We start from the raw sequence: 24,378 nt of genomic DNA on the forward strand, positions 1-24,378 counted from the left end.
CCATAAAGTGTACTTTTCCTGACAATACTTTTTCTCAGTTCAGAATGACTAAGAATGACTTTGCTTTTATAAGTTTTATTTTGTTAGCAGAGTTTGAGGGAGTTTTCTAAAAATGGACAATTTATACAGAAATGGAAAATCTGTGAGAAGCTTTTTATGTATGCTTATTCATCTGGAAGTCTTGGCCAGACTTACATCAGAATAAAACTCTTTCATAAGAGAAATCCATGTCCCTTAATCATTAGTGTTTAATTCTAATACACTGTAACACTGAAATAAATTTTAAAATAGAATTAATGTATTAGGTTAGGTATACAACTACTAATACATAGTTATCCAAGGGCCTTATTACTGTTCCACAAAAAACTAGTTACTTCATCCACTAGGTTCATTCATTAGTTACTTTACTCATTAGGTAATTTTCTGTTTAAAGTTCCAGTCATTTGTTGGAGCTAAAAACTTCTACATTAACTTTTCATGATTGTCAATAAATGATAATATAATGATAATTTTAATATAATATTTCACAACTTCATTTTATGGCAGAGATCTGAAGCTAGATCAGTATTCTCAAAAAGTACTAACTATAATCAAAGCATCAGACCTCACTTAAACTTGCAAGTGGTTACTCTTTGCAACAGAATTATCAAGAGACACTCACTCAGGATTTTTTAGTCTTTCCTACAAGCACACACACAGTATACACACACCATTAAATTAAACTGTTAAAGGTTTATAAGTATAGTCTGAAATATAACTATTTCATAGCTTCTATAAACCCCTGTGACTATCACTGGTCAATCAACAAAAATGTTAACATGGGACTGTAGAGATGAATGTGATTTAGCTGAAGTTGTTTCTTATCCTATAGGTTGATTCTTATCCTATGGTTGATTCAGTTTTTCTGGCTGGAAAATAATATAATTCTGTATTCTTCTCAAGTTGGAAGAGACTTAGTGAGTTTCTGCTGCGATTTTAAGACATGCAAGTTAAAAAACTGGAAAGTATATTATTCATTTATAGACAGTGAAAATTTCAGTTTAAGCCAATTACTTTAACTAATGGAATATTAAGTATAACTATAACCAATAGGCATGTTAATGAATTTAGTAGACTTTTTCCATTGTTAAGGGAATATCAGCTAAGTATTATTTTTAAGCCACAGTTTTAAATACACAGGTACATGTATATAATAGGAAATTGTCCAAATACACAAGAATTCATTCAACAAATATTTAATGAGAAACTATTATATGTCACTTAGGTCTACTCTAACTCATTACTTTCTTTTAAATACAATTTAGAATACAATGAAGAAAGTGCTTCTTGATTAAACAGAAAAGTTGTCCTATCATTAAAAATCATCAAAGATAAATATAAGTTGAATGCATTATATTGTTTCCTTTACTATATGTTTATTGCACTACCAACTTTTAAGTTTTATAAGTAGGTATTTTACAGAAACTTCCAGAGCCAATCAAAATAAAATGACCTCCAAGGGACTTAATCTGAGTTCTTCAAATAGGCCACATTTCTTCATACTGGTCCCGGTAAACATATGCAAATAGATAATACTTTTGAGTTCGTGCTGATACTAACTTTAAAATGTCTCATGTACTCAAGATACCTAGGTTGTCAACAACTTCCTTTCACCACCATCTCTACCCATTCAAGTTTCCACCAAGTTGTACCACGATCTTTTTTTCCTCTCTTAAATTAGGCCTATCTGCCTACTTTTGCTTTGTTCATACTTCACAATTCAATCCATTCTTGTTAAGTCATACCTTTCTCATACTAAGAAATGTATGCCCTGAAACCTCTTTACCTCTTTTCTAATACCTTGAGAAAATACTCCGTTCCATTTCTGTGAACCAAAGAAACAGTTCAGTCCTTCTGTAATAACTATTTCAGGTGCCTACAATGGGCTACTCACTGGACCCGAGATCAGGAATGGCTAAACATAAAAGCAGTGGCTTACACATACTCTTGTAGTAAGGAAAAATCACTAATTTCAATGTTAGATGAGGTCCCATAAACAGTGTAATCAACCCCGGGAGCTTGTGGAAGTATCTAAAAATCCTGTATGATAAGTGTCTTTACAAATACCACTCACTTATTAACTTGCCTTTCTTCAGGCACTAATATCTGGGATAAATGAAAATAACATCTTCAACAGAATTGTTTTATATTTAGTTTCACACTAGGACTGATTTTCTAATACCTCTCAAGGTGACAATAGTTTTTTCTGTTGTGCATAAAATATATCCTTAAGCTATAATAAAAACCCAGAAGTCACTTGATAAATTGTTTCCCAAGGAAAATGGATACTAAATTTTCAACAACCCACTGAAATAAACTTCTAATATACAAAGCACTTGTAAATTGGGGCTGACTTATTCTTTGTTTCTATATTTACATTCCTCTGGGCTTAAGAAATGGAACCATCACTGAGGTAACACTAGCAAATGACTAGTTCAAAATAAAAAAAATTTTCTGAAGACTGTCAAGTTGAATGATAATTTTTCATCTGTTTAAGGACTGAGTGTGGGAAATTATGTGAAGAATTAGAAGTTGGTTGGTGATATTATCTCTATTATGTTTACTTTGGACTTTAAGTGTAAGGTACTGGTCCAGAAAAAGACTTTCACAAACCAGCTGAGTTGCTTCTAACACATAGGTCAGTAGGAAAAAAAAACCCACAAATGTGACTCTACAAAACAGAACCTGTTCTACAGGCTTCTGTACACAGTGGAAATATTAGAAAAAGCATAGCCATTTTACATCTAGGGTATAAATCCTTTTAATGTGTTTTCGTGCTGCAAAAGTTTTCATTTTTGCTAATTTGCTTGGCCCTAAAGGACTCCCTTGAAATCAATGACTAAGGACATGTTTCTTGAAACTAATACAGGGTAGATTAGAAACTTTGCTCAAAATGGTACACCTTCACTCAGTGTATTAATTTAACAGTTAACAATATATACTTCCTTCTTTCCTTCTACAGGAAAAAAAAATGGTATGCTTTCTGTCCATGCCTTTAAGCATATGTATCATTTAGTATGCATATATATCATATGATCTCCTATGTAAAATTATATAAATGAAAGTACTGGAATATAAATAGACACTCAAAGAAATTTTTTTTCTTTGCTCTTGTGCTTACACACTTACACACACACACACACACACACACACACACACACAGAGACCCTTACTTGCTTATAATAGTTCTTCAACAGAACAGCATGATTATATGAAAGCTTACTATCAGCTCTAAGAACAAAATAATTGCTTTATTCCTTCACTTAGAAATCGGTCTGCATTCATTTTATGTCAAATGGTAAATTTTATAGCTAAATTGTCTAATTTTTATTTTCCTTTTAGAACTTTGGAAAAATCAGGATTTACTTAATGGATATCAAAGTAGCTATCAGCATTTAAATTCTATATCCTTCTAATTAATGGTATCAATATTTTAATTTGAATCATGAGAAAATGATGTAATTTACAATAATTTATAAAGTCAAACATCACAATGTTAACTTTAAATTTACAGGCAATGTACAGAAAAAGATAATTTCCTAACTTTCATGCAGTTGAAAGAGAAGCATGAAAAATAGTATACTGCCACTATTTTATTTTTGGAAACTCTATGTAAATAAAAACCCATTTCCAAAATAAGATATTCCATGGACACAGAATAGTTGGTAATGGTTCAAGTGCCTTAGGCAACAGAGAAGTATTGTTTTGTAGTTGTTGTTTTTCAAGCCTCTCCTAGTAACAGCAGTTCATCATGTACAAAGAAACAAGGTAACAGCTAAATTTTAACTATATTAGCAATAACTGTAGAACCTCAAAAAAACCCCAAAATGTACCATATTAGTTTCTTTTCTACAATCCAAACCAGTATAGATAACTTAGTTGATACTCACCAAATGGTACAGAAACACCCAGGCTTCTCTAAGCAATAAAAAGTAGATACATGGTGAGGTGCTGAAAACAGCTCTTTCTTGGGCTCACAGCACTTTAGAGGAAGTAGTCTTTATCTTCCATTTAATAGAGAAAGCCTCCTGTTACCAAAGCGTGGCAGAAAAAAGCGTTTGCACACTTCCGTCTCCACTTTCTGCGTCTCTCTTTGAAGAGTAACAGTTACCACCGGAAAACGTTAGTAGAAAATGATCACTTGAACACTCACACAGAGCAGCTGTAAATTTCCACTCTCCTTGTTCTCAGATTCCAAGCCTTGCTTGTCTCTTAATCTGTCACAGGCAGTTCTGTTTCTGGTCAAACCAGCTTGCTTATTCTTCTCCTTTCCCTGACACGCGCTTTTAAACACACACCACAGTCACGGCTCTCTTTTTTTCTCCCTCCCTCCCCAGTGTGTAATGTCACAAGAATGTGTGTAAGGCAATTAAGCTGTGGCAAAATTAATTCTTGAGTGAAAAGTGAAAAAACCTAGGGATAATAAACATTTTTTCATCACTTTTTCTCCCTTAAATTTTAACTTACCAATGCATAGAGCTTTGTCAACTGATTAAACTGGCTTCACCATCTCTGCTTAAAATGTAAATAAAGATTTCCAACAAAGGCCTGTGGATAGTAATAACAGATTCATCTGCTAATGTGTTAATTCCTCAGGGAAGGTATTTCTCCCAAACATAATAAAGTGGTGCAAGGAAATATGCAAGTACCGAGAACTCCTTCTTGAGATGTAAAAAACAAGGAAGATTTGGATTAGAATGTTTATAATTCAAACAGTGTAGTTTTATGAAAAGTTAGTGAAGTTTTAATACGGTATGTTTTGAAAGCTAGACCAACAGTTATAGTTATCAAGGGAAAATTATAAAGAAAACTGAAAATACACAAAAAGTTAAATAGCTTAATCATTTATTAGAAGATATAATTACTTCATTTGGAAAGTTTTTCCTCCTATATGCATTACTAGTCAGGATGCATAATATCTCTTTAATAAGAATTGTAAGATCTAAAGTGTACAAAAATGTTTAAAAAATTATCATATACCTACAATTACAGAGTAAAATATCTTAAAATTATGGATCTTTGTGTGAGGCGTGGAGATAAGGAATTAGGTAGAAAGCTGAATGGGATGGTGGATGATGGGCGTAGGAGCATTTGTACAATTCTTTGGAATTAGAGGGCAATCTACACAGCTTGGAAAACCTGCTGGCTTTGTACAGAAACTAGTCAGAATTGATCTAGAATTCTATTTCAGTCCCCTTGGCCAAAGACTTTCTGGTTCTCTGTCTCCCATTATTGGTTTCAAATCGAAAGTTTTAGGCCCTTCTTCTGATATATCTCCCAATCACAGAGCTAACAGAAGTACTTGTTAGATCTATTATTAAGTAATATATTAATATTATTATCTGTCAAATTAAAATATCACTAAGAATATGAACTTGAGGTAAAAAGTAAATATAAATAGTTGTTTATAAATATTAAGAAAAATAAGCAAATAAAATTTATTTTCAAGATCTAAATTTCTTAACATGGTTCATTTAAAGTAGAGTCTTAATGCACAAGGTCCTGGGCTCAATCCCTAGCAACACACATAAAAGCAGAGTTTTAAATATATTATAAGGTACCTTGGTTATCGCTTAACACTTAAGAAATAGACATCAGGTATATAATCCCAGCTACTCAGTAGGCAGAGGAAGGAGGACTGTAAACTCAAAGGTAGCCTCAACAATTTGATGATATTCTGTCTTAAAATATAAAAAGGGCTGGATTAATCTGCCAAGTATTCTTTCAAGTAGTAGTTCCATAAAATTTTACTTTTATTTTCTATTTTTAAAGAGATATTAAATGGAAACTATCCTAAGTTAGTAAGGGGTATTAAGTGTCTGGTACCTTGGATATACTCCAAAGAGTTCTAGTAGAATCAAAGAAATTCAAAATTTTTAAGAGTTGTTATTAGAATAACCACTTTAAACAAGGGAGACTATATTAACCTATAATGGACTCAAAATCACTAAGTAAAGTTAAAGAATTTAAAGTATATAGAGGTTAGAGATGTAGCTCAGTATAGCTCAGTGATAGTGTCTGCCTGATCTAGCATCTGCAAAGCCCTAGAGTTTAACCCCCCATGCATATATAATTAATAAGATGACTACATATGATCATGAGTACATTTGATTCCTACTAAACACTATTTTTAAAGGTGTACACAAAGGAAAAACCCTGAATAATTGAGAAACAGACAACGTAATTGAAGTAGTAATGAAATACCTACCAAGAAAAGCCTAGGTCCTGATGGATTCACTACTGAATTCTATAAAAACTTCAGGAAAGTTCTAACACCAATACTACTCAAGCTTTTTAATGAAATTAAAAGAGAAGGAATATTTCCAAAGTCATTCCTGGAAACTATCATTACTCTGAGTTCCAAACCAGTCAAGAATCCAACCAAAAAACAAAACTACAGGTCAATCTCTTTAATGAATATAGACACAAAAATCCTCAAAACGTCATTGGCAAACTGAATGCAACAAATCAAAAAGATCATATACCATGGCCAAGTAGGCTTCATCCTAGGGATGCAAGGATAGTTCAACCTAATACCAAATAATAAATAGAAGGACAGAAATCACATGATTATCTCCATAGACACAGAAAAAGCTTTTGATAAAATCCAATATTCTTTCATGATAAAAACACGGAGGAAAATATAGAAGTGAAATAAAAGATAGGGTGTAGCTTAGCTGGCTAGGAAGAGAGGTATGGTAGGATCCCAGGAAATATGCAGGACTGCCACTCAGAACCCATATGTAGAATTTCTTGTGGGTTCCCTAAGATGTGAACAACATAAAGACACAGATGCCATGAGGAACCTGTTATCATGTCTCTTTCACAGTAGCCAACCCTGAGTCTCCAAGACCTATGATGTACTTTTACTTTTATTTTTCTCTTTCCCTCTTGCTCAGCTTAAGTTTACTCTACAGAGCCAATTTCTTCCTCACCCCTACTTTTCAAATAAACTTTTGGCACAATTTTTGTCTGGTCTTGTTAAATTCTTTGAGGTGAGAAAAACCTGGGATACATTTAATTGGTGAGCCATTTCTAAAAGGAACTACCCAATAACAGAAGGACCTTTTCTCAATCTAATAAAAGCCACTTATAACAAACCTACTACCAACATCATATTAAATGAGAAAAACCTAAAAACTTTCCCTGTAAAATCAGGAACAAGACAAGGATGTCCATTATCACTACCCCATTCAACATAGTACTCAAAACATTAGCAAGGGCAATTAGGCAAGAAAGAAAATAAAAAGGATAGGCATAGGAAAAGAAGAAATCAAATTATCATTATTTGCAGGTGATATGATCCTCTACATATAAGACCCCTCCTCCTGAAATTAACCAAAACTCTTAGAAGTAGTAAGTAACTTCAATAATGTTGCAGGATACAAAAATCAACACACAAAAATCAATAGCACTCCTGTACACTAATATTGAACCCACACAGAGAGAAGCTGGAGGGGGGGGGAAATACCATTTACAATAGAACCAAGAAAAATCAAATACTTAGCCATTAACCTAAGGAAGTGAAAGACCTCTACAACAAAAAACTATAACACTCTGAAAAAGAAAGTTGAGGAGGACTCCAGAAAATGGAAAGATATCCCTATTTCAGGATAGGCAGAATCAATACAGTAAAAAACAAAAAAACAAAAAAACAAAAAAAAAACATAGTTTCAAAATTAATATATAGATTTAACACAATCCCAATCAAGATACCAACAGAATTTTTATTCTGCATTTTAGGATTGGGGAAAACAATCCTAAAATTCATATGGAGCCAGAGGAGACCCAAAATAACAGAAGCAATTCTGGGCAAAAAGAACAAAGCAGGAGACATCACAATCCTAGACTCAAAGTTATATTACAAGGCTACTGTGATAAAAGCAGCATGGTACTGGTACAAAAACAGACATGAGACCTAAAAGGAACAGAACGGACAAGGCAGAAAAATTTGATCTTTGACAAAGGGCAAAAAACATACACTGGAGGAAGGATAGCCTCTTTGATAAATGGTGTTTAGAAAAAGTGGCAATCCATATGCAAAAGACTGAATCTAGACACATATTTCTTACCATGTACTAAACTAAGATAAAGTGGATCAAAGACAACCTAAAGAGTCTGAAAAAAATCTGCCAGCTATTCGTCAAAGGACTAATATCTAGAATATATAAAGAACTAAAAAGTAACTTGGATAACATTGGTACTACAGAAGAATCAATGACCAATAAATACATGAAGAAATGCTCAACATTGCAAATTAAAACAACACTGAGATTCCATCTCACTCCAGAAAGAATGGCCACTTCAAGAAAACAAATAATAACAAGTGCTGGTGAGGTTGAGGGAGCTGGGATGAGGGTTTCTCCACTTGCAGTGTACATGTACAACTACTATGGAAATCAGTATGGGGATTCTTCAAAAAACTGAAAATTGAAATTCCATTTGACCTAGCTATTCCCCTCTTCTAGGAACTTTGGAGAGACAGTGAAAGTTATCATAATATAGTGATACATGTTATCACTACATGCTTATAGCAGCACAACTTATAGCTAAATCTTAGAAGTGCCCTATGTGTGGTATATATACACAACAGAGTACCACACTACTTTGCCATAAAGAAGAATACACTTGAAGGATTTGTAGGAAAATGAAGGGAACTTGAGACCACAATGTTAACTGAAGTAAATCAGACATACAAGCTTGAATATCACATGATTGCTCTTATATGAAAAGCTCAAGTTATAAACACCAATATAAAAGATAATAGGAAATAGGGAGATAGAGCTTTCTCAAATAGGAAGGGGATCAAAAGGTGGAGGCAGAGAGGAGGGAAAGGAGATGAAAAAAGGAGTTGGGATGTGTTATGTACATGAACAAACTCCACACAAGGAATGTAAACATTATGTGCTACAAACGCGTAGTAAAATTTTTTCAAAAGATGCATACAAGGAAATCACAGAGCATGACCTTATTAGGCTACAAAGAAATCTATTTACTATTTCAAAAGAAGAAATGGGACAAGCTTCATTCTCTGACTAAAAGCACAATAAAAATAAAAGTTATTTTAAAATTTTCAACAGATCCGCCAATATTCTTTTAAAACGTTAATACTTAAAATTTAAACAAAAAAGAACATTCTTCTTAAATTATTTGGACAGAGAATAATTATACAGTTTTGGGGACCTTTAATTCAGGAAATGATGGAGTAATGGGCTGGATTTACTTTTCTGCCTTACATAACTAAATAAGGACAAAATATACAAAACAATACTTTTCAGACACTGGCTGCAAGGCAGCTCAGCTCAGTAATCCCTAAGGCTAAAGAAACAAAGTATGCTTTAAAATTGCTCCAGGACGAGGAGGGAGACCCAAACAAAGTGACAGTCTCCCTGAGTTGAAGAGAGAGTTGAGAATTCAGGAAAGCCAATGGGAGAAGAATTCACAAACCAATACCACTGAGAAGAAAGCTACAAAGACAGCCCTGGAAATATGAAGAGGGCTCCCCTCAAATCTTCATTGGATTGCCAATCGATTTGTCTGTGAGAAAATTCCCCAAGGCCTAGTAAAGAATCACTAAAAAGGAGCAGACAGAACACTTCCTAGTACTCACACAGGGCTGGGAACAGTTCATGCTTCCAAAGGAAAGAATCTCGTAATATACAGGAAATTAGTTGAGTACTCAGAATGTTACTGCCTTAGTAGTGGGACCAAATTAGTCCTACATTAAAAATTGTTCCAGTCCCTTCTAAAAGAGCTTAGAAATAAGCCTTGAGAGGATCAAATCCTTTCCAAATAACTTGTCTGTTCCTAGAATAGAATTTAAGAATGTTTATAGGAATCTTAGTAATAAGAGTGCTGGCCGAGCATGCATGAGGGCCTAAGTCTGCAATGCAAAAAACAAAACAAAGCAACAAAGCCGGAATGCAAAGATGGAGGAAAACACAATGCATAAATATGGGAAAAAACCTAATAAAGAACAACCAGACTCATAAGTTACACAAATGATAGAATTACTACAAAAACACATTAAAATTTCTATTATAAATATAATAATCCATAGATGTAAGAAATTAAGTACATTAAAGGTAAGTATACTAAGGAAAGATATAGGAAATGTGAAAAAGATTCAAAAATTTTTTCTAGAAATTAAGGCTAAAATTCTAAAAGAGAAATTATACTAAACAGGATGAACAGCAGACTACACTGCAGAAGAAATGTTTAGTAAACCCAAAGACATGGCAACAGAAGTTATCAAAATAAAACAATGAAAGAAAAAAGATTTAAAAGAAGAAGGAAAAAAGAAAAGAACAGTGCATCCTTGAACTATAAAACCTCACACAGACTAGAATGTACATATACCATTTATATCCCAACAGGAAAGAAGAACGGGGAACAGAAAACAATGCTTGGAGAAATAATGGCTGAGAAAAGTTTTGAATTTAATGACAATTATAAGCTCATAAATTTAAAAGAAACAAACTCCGGACTGGGTGTGGTAGGTCATGCCTGAAATCTTAGCTTTCTGGGAGGCTGAGGCAAGAGGACCACAAGTTGAAGCCCAGCCCAGGCAACTTAGTGACTACAAAAACTTTAAAAAGGGCTGGGAATGTAGCCAAGTATAAAGAAGGCCTGGATCCAACCCTAGTACTGAAAAAAAAAAATATCTATCATAATCAAATTAAGAACATATTTAAATACCTGAAGAGAAAACATCTGTTACATACAAGGAGACAAGGAAGTGAGAGTAGGTGTTATGGCATGTGCCTAGATGTCCCCGCAAAGCCTCATGCAGTTGTGGGTGCGGGCTTGTAGAATTTGATTCCTGGTCCAGTGCTGGGATTATGGTTGTGAGTGCTACACCTGCCCTGGGGCAGGTCACCTGCCTACAATATGAGGGAGGGAAAGAGGCTTGTTCTCTCTTGCTGCTTCACTCCACTTTTTGCTCTTGTGCTTTTGCTGTTTTCTGCTGCCATTAACTGTTGCCCTCTGCCATGTGCTACTCTGCCTTGGAGCCAGGTGAGTATGGACTGAAGCCTCCACAAACTGTGAGCTAAATAAACCTCTCTTTCCTTAATTCTGGGTGTCAGGTACTTTGTCTCAGCCACAAGAGAAAAGGAACCAAGACAGTACACTTCCAAAACAATGCACATAAACCAGGCACAATGGTACATACCTGTAATTGCAACATTTGGGAGGTTGAGCAGGAGGATTTGTAAATTTGAGGCCACCCTGGGCTGCCTAGACCATTCAAGGCCAGCCAAGGCTGCATAGCAAGGCATTGTTTAAAAAACAACAACAAATTTTAAATGCACTTAAGAAAGCAGAAGAGCAACATTATCACAATATTGAAAAAAACCCTGTTCATATCTTTCAGAAATGAAGGCATAGAAAAGCTGAATTAATCACCAACAGATCAGAACCAAAAGAAATGTCAAAGCAGGCTTTGGGCAGAAAAAATGTTATACTAAATGGAAATCTTCCAAAGATATGAATAATACCAGAAACAATACCCATGTACGTATGTAAAAATGATTCTTTTCTTTATTTAAAAAATTTCTTTAGAAGAGAATGTAGTTTTAAAGCAAAAATAATAACAACATATTTGGGGATTTATGACACCTGAAAAACCAATTATTAAAACAGAACAAAGGCCAGGAGATAGAAAATACAAGAACATGCCTGGAGGTAGACTGTGATAAATTAAATATGTATACTCAAAAATCAAAGGAATCACTAAATAAAAAAACAAAAACAAAAATCCAAACAAGTACAGCTAATATTCCAATAAGTAACATCAAAGAAAGTAATAAAATTGCTCTTACTATTTAATCCAAAAGAAGGCATAAATAAGAGGAAAAGGGAAACGAAGTATAGAAGGGACAAACAGAAAACAAATAGGAAGATGGTAGATTTAAGTTCACCTTCATCAATATCAGTATTAAATACAAATATTAAAGGTAAATGTTCTAAACACCCCAATCAAAATTATATCAAAATCAAAAAGGGCAAGACACTGAGTATACATTGCTATAAGAAATTCTCTCTAAAAATGAAGACACATGTAAGCTAAAAGGACAAAAAAGATATACCATGCTAATATTACTTAAAAGATAGATGAGGTAACTATATGCATTATTATAGATCTCAGAGCAAAGGTTATCACCAGGGATTAAAGAGCATTTCATAATTAGAAAGGGGACAATTCATCAAGAAGGCATAACCATGCTAAACATTTATGCACCTAAAATCAGAGCTTCAAAATGCATGAAGAAAAACACTGAGAGAATTTAAAAGGAGAAAAATACAAATCCATAATATAGTACATAGATATAAATACTCCTCTCAGTAATTTACAGAAGAAGTAGTCTCAAAAATCAGTAAGGATATAACACTTGAACAGTTCCACACCAAATTTGCCCAACTGACATGTATCAAAGAAAACACTCTACAATAGCAATGTACACAGTCTTAGTTACATTTTTCATTGCTGAGACAAAATACTCCCAAAGGTAAGGGAGGAAGGAAAGGTTTATTTGGCTCAGTTTGTAGAGGTTTCAGTCCATAATCAGCTGGCTCCAAGGCAGGGTGGCTTGGCAGAGGCGCATCACAGAGCAGAACCAGTTCATGGCAAACAAAAGACAACAAAAGCAAGCAAGCAAGCAAGCAAGCAAGCAAGGAGCAGCCACAGCTCTTTCTATCCCTTATATCTTTGGGGTTTTTTCTGTTGTTTTTTTGGTACCAGGAATTGAACTCAAGACCTTGTGCTTACCAGGCAGGTGCTTGTGCCACTGAGCTATATCCCTTATGTCTTGTCCAGGGTACTTAGGGCAGATAGCACTCACACCCTTAATCGTGGTGTCCTTGATCCTAGCATTGCACCAAGAATGAATTCCAGCATCACACACTCTAGATCCAATCACCTCTGAAAAAGCCCCACCTATGACCTCATGAGGCTTTGGGGAGACAGCTAGACACAAGCTACTACATACACATTCCTTTAAATGTACCTGGTATGATTACCAAGACAGATCATATTCTGAGTCTAAAGCAAGCTTGAAAAAATTTAGAGTACTTAACAATGTTCTCTGATCACAGTAACTTAGAAATCAGTAATCAAATGTATCTGGGAAAGCCTAGCATCGTGGTGCATGCCTGTAATCCCAGCACTCAGGAGGCTGAGGCAGGAGGATCGTTGCAAGTTCAAGGACAACCTGGGCTACAAAGTGAGTTCAAGACCAGCCTGAACTGCATAGTGAGACCATGTCTCAAAAAGACAAAAAAAAAGCATGTATCTGGGAAATCTCCTAATTTTTAAAAAATAAACAGTACACTACTACAGCATCCATGTCAACAAAGAAAGAAAAAAAGGAAACTAGGAAGTATTTTGAACCAAATGAAAAAGATGACATATCAAAATCTGTGGGCCACTGGTAATAAAATATTTAGAGACACATGCTTCATATTAATTACTTACATTACGGAAAATGCCCTCCGTTTTTACCTGAGGAAACTAGAAAAAAGATAAATCAAACCCAAAGTAAAAAGAATCAAGGAAACAATAAAGAGCAGAAATCAATAAAGTAACCAAAAGTAATCAAAAAGTAAGAAAAAATAATAATCAAAACAAAAATAGATTCTTTGAAAAAAATCAGCAAAGTTTTTAAACATTTAGCATAAGTGACATAAGGAAAAAAGACACACCAACATCAGGATGGAAACACTAAACCATGAAAGAGAAAATACATGTGAATATTCAAACTTTGTGTGAAGAAGACATAGTGATTTTTTTCAAACCAGATATAATTAAGAATAGTGCATTAAATTTGACTCTGACTTTTTCAAAAAACCAAGACAGCTTCTTATAAAAACTCTTGAGGATTTTTATTTATGGGCTTTTAAACTTTTATTCATTTATTTTAGATAGGATCTCATTATCTAGTTCAGGCTGGCCTTGAACACACTGGCTTCAAATTTGCAGTGATCCTCCTGCCTCAGCCTCCCAAGTATTGAGATTTTCTGATTTTTATTTTTGATTAGTACTTGTTTGCAACACATAATGATTACATTCTTTGTGGGGAGTTGATAAATATACGTAACACATCTTAATTCTTTTTTCATCCTCTTCCCCCACTCCCTTTCATCTCTAAGTCCCCTTTCCATTTGCAAAAGATCTATTTCCCTATTTCCTATTATCTACCCTTTATTTTGCTTTTTATTTATATTTTGCGTTTCTCATATAAGAGAAAACATGCAATATTTAAGCTTGTATGTCTGATTTATTTCACTTAACATTATGGTCTCAAGGTGCATCCATTTTCCTACAACTGAGTCAAGTTTATTCTTCGTTATGGTGGAGTATTATGCTATTGTGTATAAACGCCACATTTTTTCTTTAACCATTCATCTGTTGATGGATATTATAGGGCACTTTCAAGATTTAGCAATTATGAATTGTGCTGCTATAAACATGTGTCACTGTAATATGATAACTTTAACTCCTTTGGGAAAATTCCTAGAAGAGGAATAGGTGGAATGGAATTTCTATTTATAGTTTTTTGAGGAATCTCCACACTGATTTTCATAGTGATTGTACTACCTTACATAATTACCAATAATGTAGAAGAGTTCCTTTTTCTGAGTGCTGGGATTATAGGCATGTGGACATCACACCTGGGCTTGAGACCTTTTTTGTAGTGGTGCCATTTAACCCATTCCTCTATCCTCTGTATTTCCTATAAACAGGGAGTTAGATCTAAAAGTATAATAAAATATGAGGTGTGATAAAAAGTTTTTTTAAAAGATTACTACAATAAAAGACAAATTGCCATTAAGCCCCTTCAGAAACTCCCCTCACTTCAAATACATTTATCCCATCATTCTTGCCATTTTCTGAAGCAGTTCTAGAAGTCGTTTTTCATGAGCTCCCTAGTGGCACTGTCCTGGCAACCTCAGTTCTTGAAGTTATGCAAAACATTTATCTTTCATGGGCATTCTGACTCTGGGAAAGAGCCAAGAGTTGCACTGCACCAGATCCAGTGAATAAGGTAGATGAGAACCACTGTAACATTCCCATTTGACATAAATTGCCACAAAATGTTTGATCAGTGTGAGAGGCTCATAAAATATGGTATTTAAATTTAAAAATGTATTATAGTAAAAGACACATTTCCCCTCAAGATACTCAAAATATTCCCTCTTAATCTGAACATACCCATTCCATCATTCTTGGCAATGTGTCTCTTACTGTACTAAGATTTTAAAACTTTGAACATTCACCATATCTTTCAATCACCTCTTATATAAGTTAAATGTTTTTGTTAAAGTAATTTCATAAATTCACAGTGTTATCACATCAGGAGGCAATAATGTTCCATTATCCTATTATTAGTAAACTATGTTTAATGACAATTTAAATGAGAAATGTTTTGGTGGGAGGAGTCTTTCCTTGTTTGAATAATTATAGATTCATTCATTTTGTTTTGTTTTGTTTGGGTCTTTTTGAGACAGGCTCTTGCTATGTGGCTCAGAGGCTGGCCTTGAGCTCCCTTTGTAGCCCAAGCTGGTCTCGAACTTGCAATGATCCTCCTGCCTCAGCCTCCTGAGTGCTGGGATTACAGGCGTGTGTCACCATACCCAGCATTCATTCATTTTTATATATTAATTATGTTTCAACTGATTTGAGACATTCTTTTGATGCTGAAAGCAGGAATATCTCTATGGATTCCCATTTTCCATTGATCAAAGGTTTGCCCAACAAGGCATTAAGTCCCCTACATGTACACTTTAACAATACTGTCGGGTTGCCCATGTGTGGGTCGAGGCACTAAGAGTCTAACATGGAAAACAGCACACAAAGTAGCACCTCACAGTGTTCTCATAACAGGAAGCTGAGGGCAGAAAGCAAGGAGCTTACCAATGGCAGATGAGGCAGTGCAAGGTTATGCTTGCATCAGAGCTTGCACAGGGCTGAACTGAGACAAGTGCTAGAGGATCAGGGATGGCACAGAAGAGGTATCTAAAATAATTTCTCAAATTTCCCAAAATTTGGCCAGTGGTAGTCCTTTTAAGATGGATCCTGCAATCTTTCAAATTCCATTTATCTTTGAACTTTGTTTAGTTTCTAGTTCAACAAAATGTTCCTGACTCACCTTCTTGGTTACCCTGTCCCAGATCTGGAATGAGCCATTTTTCCAGGGAGCCCTAGGTCTTTTTAGTAAGTAATAGTCTTTAGAAAAAATTGGGGTATCAGCAGTCCTCACTGCTACTGGGATATCAGTGTTTCTAGACTTTTCAATGGTCAAAGTTAGGAAATACATTTTTAAAAATCATTACTTTGTGCTGATATTTTCAATTCTAATCCGTCTGCAGGGTTTCAACTCTACTTCTTTATTTCAGTTTCTCTTATGCTAAAAACCTTTATTCTGGGCTGAGGACATAGCTCAGTGGAGTATACTTGCATAGCATGCTCAAGGACCTTGGTTCCACTCTTAGCACTACAAAACAAAAGAGAGTGAGGGGGAAAAAACAAAAAACCCTTCGCTCCAACAACAATTAACACTCATTTTAATCTTTTAAAATAAAAAATAACAGTAGGAAAATTATTCACAATAAAACTACTAAATGGGTTATGGCGGTACATAGCTGCAACCCCAGCACTCTAGAGGCAGAGACAAGAGGATCACTTTGAGTTTGTAGCCAGCTTGAACTACATAGCAAGACCCTGTCTCAAAATCAATCAGTCAATCAATCGATCAATCAGTCTCCTGAATATTTAAAGAATTCTTTGAAGTTAACTTCTTTTTTTGCAGTTAACTTAAACTTCTAATGTATTAGTGAGTACACATGACTGCCATTAGCAAGTAACCCTATTGTCAAAACATTTTAAAATTATTTTACCTGTTACAAATATAAATCTTCTATTTTATAGTAAGCACAACTGAAAAAATTTCATAAAATGACTTTAATTTATCTATTATTAACAATTTTTAAAATTTATTTATTTATTTAGAGATGGGGGTCTCAGTATGTTGCCCAAAATAGCCCCCAATTTCTGGGCTCAAGTGATACTCCTGCCTCAGCCTGCTTAGTGGTTTGACCACTGGCACACACCACCACACTCAGCTTATTGTTGAGTAGTGACTTATGGAGAGATGTAGTTCAACAGAGTTTTGTCAACTACTGAGAAAAGCAAACAGGAAGAGTTAATTCCAAATTACCTCCTCCACATTAGCAATCATACACACATTAATGAGTGTTAAATAAAGTTTTAAAGGCTTAGATTCTATCTTCACTAGTAATAAGAATTGTAACCAGCTACAGAAACTTTTAAGGCACCTTACTAAATTGATCAGTCCATTAGGACATTAGTACTTTAAAAAAGAATATTCAACAATAATAATGGCTGGGGGCTGGGGATTTAGCTCAGCGGCAAAGCGCCTGCCTGGCAAGCGCAAGGTCGTGAGTTCGGTTCCCAGTACCGGAGAAAAACCAAAAAAAAAAAAAAAAAAAAACAATAATAATGGCTGAAAAACTGGTTTGTCATACACACACACACACACACACACACACACACACACATATCAGGTGTGGTGATGCACGCCTATAAGCCCAGCACTTGGGAGGTTGAGGCAGGAGGGTCACCTCAAATTCAAGGCCAACCTAGGCTACATAGTGAATTCAAGGCATAGTGAGAGGTTGTTTCAAAAAAAAACTAACTAAATAAATAATCAAAACTCTAACATGGAAAACAACAAACAAATAATATTTCTATTATTGTTATATCTGCAATTGAATGCTATCTGTGGATAATGCTGATTTTACTTTACTGTTCATTTTAATTAATAAATTTGTTTTTATTTAACATATAAAGGTCATAAGAAATAATGTATTAACTAAAATTCTTTGAACTGGGAGCAACAGACACAACGTAAATAAGTTTAACAAAAAGGATATTTACAGATCACATAACCAAAAACTGTAGAGCAATGCTTCCTAGCTAAGGGAAGTTTCACATCTCACTAAGGAAGCACGTAATGATGTTTTTGAATCTCACAATCAGGAGTTGACTGTGGGTATCGAGTGGGAAGAGACCAACGAGGCTGCTAAACATCCTACAATCAAAAAACATACACCCCCAAAAAAGAATTATCCAGCCAAACATGTCAACAGTGCCAAGGGAGGAAACCCTGGATTAAGCCAACCTCAGCCCAAACTTGAACAGTACCATCAGAGATACTTCTCTCTGGTCATGTTTCTCCTGTGTTGTCTTCATTCACAGTTGGGCTCTCCCCACACGGTGGTAAAGAGGGTACCTGACAGATCATACTGCTGTGGTCCTTATGATCTCAAGAGCATCTTGTTAGCCAGATCAATCTTTGAAAAATGACTCTGGCTCTGTTAGGATCAGGGAACTAACAGTGGACTTGGAGGAACCACGGAATGGGATGCTCTCCCTGGAGAGTAAGTACAACTGAGAATGAGCGCTAAGTGACTGACAGACAGTACCAAGAGCTGGGGGAGGGGCACAGTGAGAAGCTCACAATGCGTGACCCTAGAGAATGACTACAGAGAGAGCAGCTTAAGTTTTTTGTCAGCTTACTTCCAGGCATTATGTGCAATATGGGGTGAGATATCTGTACTATTATATAACTGTAAAGAGTGTACAGCTGGATTCACTCAGGTTCATTTGTGTAATATATACGACTCCATGATGCAACCTGGCTGCCCGGCATCCACACTCACCCTTTCCCACAGCTATACTTTCAGGAATGGTCCTGCCTAACATTAGGCAAGTTTTCCAGATGAGATTAACAGTGCATTCATCCTTGTTCACACTTGTTTAGCTCCTGCATCCAGTTCCAAGATCTCTGTTGATTGTATGCTCTTAATCACATTGGAAGAAGCTTCCATGGTTTAAGCACCCTGTGACTTGATTAGAAATTTACCACCCCCAAACACATCCAAAAAACAAGGCTAAGGGAAAGGACAATATCAGAAATATACTTCCACATGAAAATGGGGAGGTGACAAACCATTAGTACATATAACACCTTGCTAGACGGAAGAGCAAGCATCCCTGCCTGAGAAGACAGTCAGATGAATTACTTAGATACCAAACTGGTTGCCTCCAATTTTGGCTCCGAGAGATTCTGTCCTAACCACTGAACTCCGAAGCTGCATTTGAGAAGGTTCCGTGGGAAGCTCCTATCTAGCATTCTTCCTGATAAAACAGTGTACTTGGTTTTTGGTCAACTTTAGCACCTGGGAGTTGTGAGGGGATGGACTTCTTTGAAAATATAATTGTCTTAGATTCTTCATTGGCTTTTAAATCATTTTGTCCTCTGTTCTAATCAAAGCCAGGAATTGCTAAATCTGGACCTTTTGTTGTGACTTTTGTTTCTACCTAACAGGTCTAACTGTTATTTTTCAAGATCCCAAATTAGCTGGGCATAGTGGTACATGTCTGTTATGCCAGTATGCAGGAGGCTGAGGCAGGACGATTGCCACAAATTTGAGGCCAGCCTGGGCTACACATAGTGAGTTCAGGGGCAGCCTGAACTATACAAGGAGACCCGGTCTCAAAAAACAAACAAACAAAAGATCCCAGATTAACTGTTTCCATCTTGGGTTCTTCAAACAAAGGGCGCAAACCTGCCCATGACACCCAGATTACATCACTGCAGAGGGCTCTTTATTCCAGGGTTGACTGTTACTGTGGTTTGACAGGGAGGATGTGGAGATGCTAGGAAGTTCAGGCTTCTGTTAGGTTCTAAACATGTCCTCTTACACTTTTGCCTCTTTGCTTTTGCTCATACCAATTTACTGCAAGGCTGTAAGCATATCACAGACAAATACATAAAATTATGCTCAGGAAATTCTTAAGCTCTCAGGCTTAGCGCACACCTTTCCTGTTTCTCTGCCATAAAAGCCCATTCTCTGTGTTCTACTCAAGATCCTTTAACTCAGTGTCTACCCAAATAGAGCTTTGCAAATCACGCAGTGTCTGGCTTCTGATTATGATATTTTCTGATATCATTAAACCATGGCACACTGGAATAGCTGGCAGATATGTAAGCTGTGTGTTTATATACATAGTTTGTGTGTGCTTATGTGGTTTGGTTTAGCTAGGCTGTTTTCTGTAATCATGTGGTGCTTCTCACATTTGACACTGGACAAAAGTACACATAATATTTACACTATCTTCTAACTGTTCCAGAATGTATCAATTATACTAGAACTAGAAATCTGTGTTTTCAAAAACAAGCATTACAGTACAAATGACTGTATCACTTTTACCAAGACAAAATATATGTACATGGGTGTGTTGGAATATGCTAAAAAAGTATTATGGACAAACTGGTGTAATTTTCTAATATAGGCAATGACAGATCTTTGTCTTTTAAGTGGTTTTTAGCTCTCTCTTATTTCCACTGTGTCTTCCACTGCCTCACTTCTCATTCATGCATTTGTCTCTCTTTTTTTTCAATTTCTAAAGACTATAGTATAGATATAAAATATCATAGCTACACCTTCAGGTACCCCAGGAATAGCAGCTGATTTATTCTAACCTTAAACTAAGAAAGGAGCCCCAAAATAAAGAACCTGTTTTCTGGATTTTTCCTAAAGCTTGTCACACTGTCCATGTGCCACAGATATTTCTAACTCTTGTTATAACTTCTATTTCAGACAAAACTAAGGATACAATATAGCGCCTGAATGTCATTATGTGATAAGCTGTTGTGAACATTATTCACATTGTAAGTGACTAATAATTCATGCCACAGAGTCTTTAGAATTAGGCAAACTTGGATTTCAATGTAACGTATCTTTAAAGTGGAAATAACATACACTTCCAGGACTTGTCATGGAATCATGCAAAATAATACACATAACATTTGCCACATAATAAGTACTAAATGTTCATTATTGCCTCCTTTGTTAAAAAATTATGTATTAAAAATGTTACTAGAGTTAGAAGGACATTCTTTACTAGCCACAGTGTGCACTTGGATTCACAAAAAATGTGTAACTTGTATCATTTGATTAAAGCCGTGGCAGACACAAAGTACTACACTAGGCGCAACAGGGATACACACATGCACCTACCAACAAATCACTAACCATGTGTTTTTTGAATTTGTACACAACTAGACACAAAAGCAAACTAGAAAACTAGTAAACATATAGATTTTCCAATGTTCTAATCCTCAAAAATTTCCAGAAACCATGATTATTAGATCATAATGGAGCTGAAGGAACATGGTTAAAATATATATTTTTAAAAATATATGCATATACATATTTTACCTTAGATCAGATTATTCTACCCAAAAGGTAAGAGTCACGGTGGAGGCAAAGAAAATCAGACTATTAGCCATTTAATTTATGTAAAAATTTATAAGCAACCTCAAATGTTCTAGAAATGCCTTGGGGGTCCATGATATCTATGAGTTAGAAGTTAATAACAAGTTACAAAGGAAACGCTCTGTAATCTTTATTTTGTATTCTGTCAGTCATATCTTTAATTAAAATAAGCAACTATCAGATAGTTTTTATTTGACAAGTAGCTTTTATAATGAACTTCAATAATACTGCTAACACTTGTAGGGCCATTACTAACTTATATGGTACTTTGGTAAGAGTTAGAAAGAGGGAGATTAATGTACTATATCAGATGGATAGGTTGACCAACAAATAGTACATTTGGGCAAAAGAAAAGTGCCCCTTTCTCCAGGCAAATGCAGCTAGCCATGTTGAGCCTCGCACACGGTCCAGTGTGGATGGGGGATGAGCAGAGTTCAGCCCTGCTCACTCCCTGAGCTAGGACGTTTTGGAGAGTGTGCAGCCATATAACTATATAGCCATATAAATGCAGTGGCTCCAGTGCTACTCAATGGCAAGGATCTGTCATAAGTTTCACATCCCTCAATGTACAGTACAGTATTCACAGATCCAAACATCTGAGGGCCACCTGCTTTTTGAGACATGAAGTAAGGTAAGGAATTTATATTCTAATAGGGGTTATAAGATATAAACCAAAATAACAAAGTGTGGGGCAAAAAAGCTATTGATGACAAAGAGAATACCAATGAGATCCTATAAAACTCCAGATGGTCAAACAACAAACAACCAATTGTATCTCAAGGAATTAGAGAAAGTTTATATAGAAGGTGGCATCAGAAGCTAGTCTTGAAGATATCCATGATTTGTTCTCACGGAGATAAGTACGAAGACTAGAAAAAAACAAATAATAACAAATAATGTAGCTTGCCAGATGCAAATGCTATGTGAATGACAGAAGTTGTCATAGGTACTTTTTTATAGCTGTGACAAAATACCCAACACCCAAACTTAAAGAAAAGGTTTATTGTGGTTCATGGTTTTCATTTTTAAAAATTTATTTATTTTACTTTAGTTATTTATTTTTTGGTCTTTTTTTGAGACAGGGTCTCACTATGCCTTTCAGGCTGGTCTTGAACTCACTTTGTAGCCCAGGCTGGCCTTGAACTCACAAAGATCCTCCTGCCTCAGCCTTTCAGGTGCTGAGATTACAGGTGTGTGCCACTACACCCTACTCGTGGCTCATGGCTTTCAGAGGATTTAGGCTATAATCAGCTGGCTCCAAGGCAGGAAGAGCATGATAAATGGGTCTAGTGGAGGAGAGGTGCTTACTTTATGATGGCCAGGAAGTGAAGTGGAAAGGGAGGAGCCAGGAGGACAGATACACCCCTCCAGGTCCTGCAACCCCCATTACCCACCTCTTCCAACCAGGCCCACCTCCTGATAGTACATTTACCCATGGATTCATTAGTGGATTAGTCCACTGATGAGTATAGTACCCCCATGATTCAGTCATCTTCCAAAAGCCCAACCTCCAAACACAGGAGGCTTTGGGGTACATTCTAGATCTATAAGTAACAGAAGTAAAATCATTTTTATTTAAGGTTACTAAAAGGTTACGGTAAAATCATTAAGAGTCTTAACATGAGACTAATAAGGCAATTAACTATGAGTAAAGGGGACCATGATGAGGTCATCTCTAACTTTTATGCACACAACTTTGGTAATGCACTAAGAAGAATCAAGAGGGCAGAGAAAAGTAGCAGATGGAATTAAAGGCAATTGCAGTAGCTTAGGATGGCAGTGACTATAACTGAGCAGTAGGAATCAGAGGACTACATGGGTACCAGAGTTAATAGGTGTGGTGGATTGACAACTGGTGGTCAACTTGTAACATCTAGCTCAACTGAATCAGTGTGGTGCTGGGTGTGGAGGGCCCACCTGAAGATTGTTGCCAACAGCATAAAAGAAAAACTGGAGGGGAAGATGGTGTGCTGTTGATTCTCCTGGAAGTGTATTGCACTGGTTTTCCTGATATGAACTTGGCTGTTCTCATCCTCAGAGAAGCTCGGGACCTTGTTGTCACTGAAAATGGCTACAGTTCACTTTGTGGGAGCTCTGGTTTTATTCTGAGCATTACTTTCTGCCCCTGGAGGAGAAGATGCTGTTGATTCTCCTGGAAAAGCTTGTCGAGCTGGCTTTCCTGATACAAACTCGGCTGTTTCCATCCTCAGAGGAACTTGGGACCTTGCTGTTGCTGAGGCTGGCTATGGTTCTTTTCAGGGGAGCTCTGGTCCTTACTTTGAACATCACTTCCTGGCTCCAGTGCAGATCCCTCAGCCTGCTAGCACAGAGCCTTCATCCCGCTGGCACAGACTTTCTACCTTCCACCACTGACCTTTGGGCCTTCCCAGGGCACATCCTTGATACAGACTTGCATGAGACATTACTGTCGGTTCTAGGCCTCCAATTGGGCTCATGGAGGACATTGCCATGGGCTCTACACTTTCAGCTGGACTCATGTAGGACACTGCCATGGGATCCAGGCCCTCAGCTAGATTCTTTGGGTCTTCAGTGTGTAAACTATTCTCTTACACTCTTTCACATTTGACTCTTTGGGTGAGTCATATTCAAAACAAAGCCATTTATGGCAAAGAAACATAACAGTTGTAATAAAATGTTCAGGAAATACACTGAATGGAAAATCTCTATGGAATTAGTACAGTAATTACAATGGACTCTATTATTATTCTGGGGATCAAACCCAGTACCTTGTACCTGGTAGACAAACACTCTACCACTGAGCTATAACCCCAGTCTCCATTATTTTCACAAAACTCCATTATTTAATAAATCTCCATCAGTTTTAATAATAATAAAGTCCACTGTATTTGGCCATTAAGAAAATTGACTCTGGGGGCTGGGGATTTAGCTCAGCGGCAAAAGCGCCTGCCTGGCAAGCGCAAGGTCGTGAGTTCGGTTCCCGGTACCGGAGAAAAA

The 24,378-nt window shown here is 36.1% G+C and overlaps 1 protein-coding gene across 5 annotated transcripts in view; it reads right to left on the reverse strand.

Moving 5' to 3' along the window:
* Cab39l (calcium binding protein 39-like) overlaps positions 1–24,378 on the reverse strand; it is a 118,144-nt gene that overhangs the window by 72,461 nt on the left and 21,305 nt on the right. Inside the window, exon 1 of one of the 5 annotated variants that reach the window (XM_005387582.2) lies at positions 3,930–4,308. The exons of 3 other annotated variants lie outside the window; for them this stretch is intronic. The gene's annotated coding sequence lies outside the window, so the exon portion shown is untranslated. Of the gene's footprint in view, positions 1–3,929; positions 4,309–24,378 lie in introns of those variants that run through there. One more of the 5 variants, XM_005387589.2, reaches the window with a different exon arrangement.

Source organism: Chinchilla lanigera, unplaced genomic scaffold (genome assembly GCF_000276665.1).
Source record: "Chinchilla lanigera isolate Chin_1 unplaced genomic scaffold, ChiLan1.0 scaffold00030, whole genome shotgun sequence".
NCBI classification, from domain to species: domain Eukaryota; kingdom Metazoa; phylum Chordata; class Mammalia; order Rodentia; family Chinchillidae; genus Chinchilla; species Chinchilla lanigera.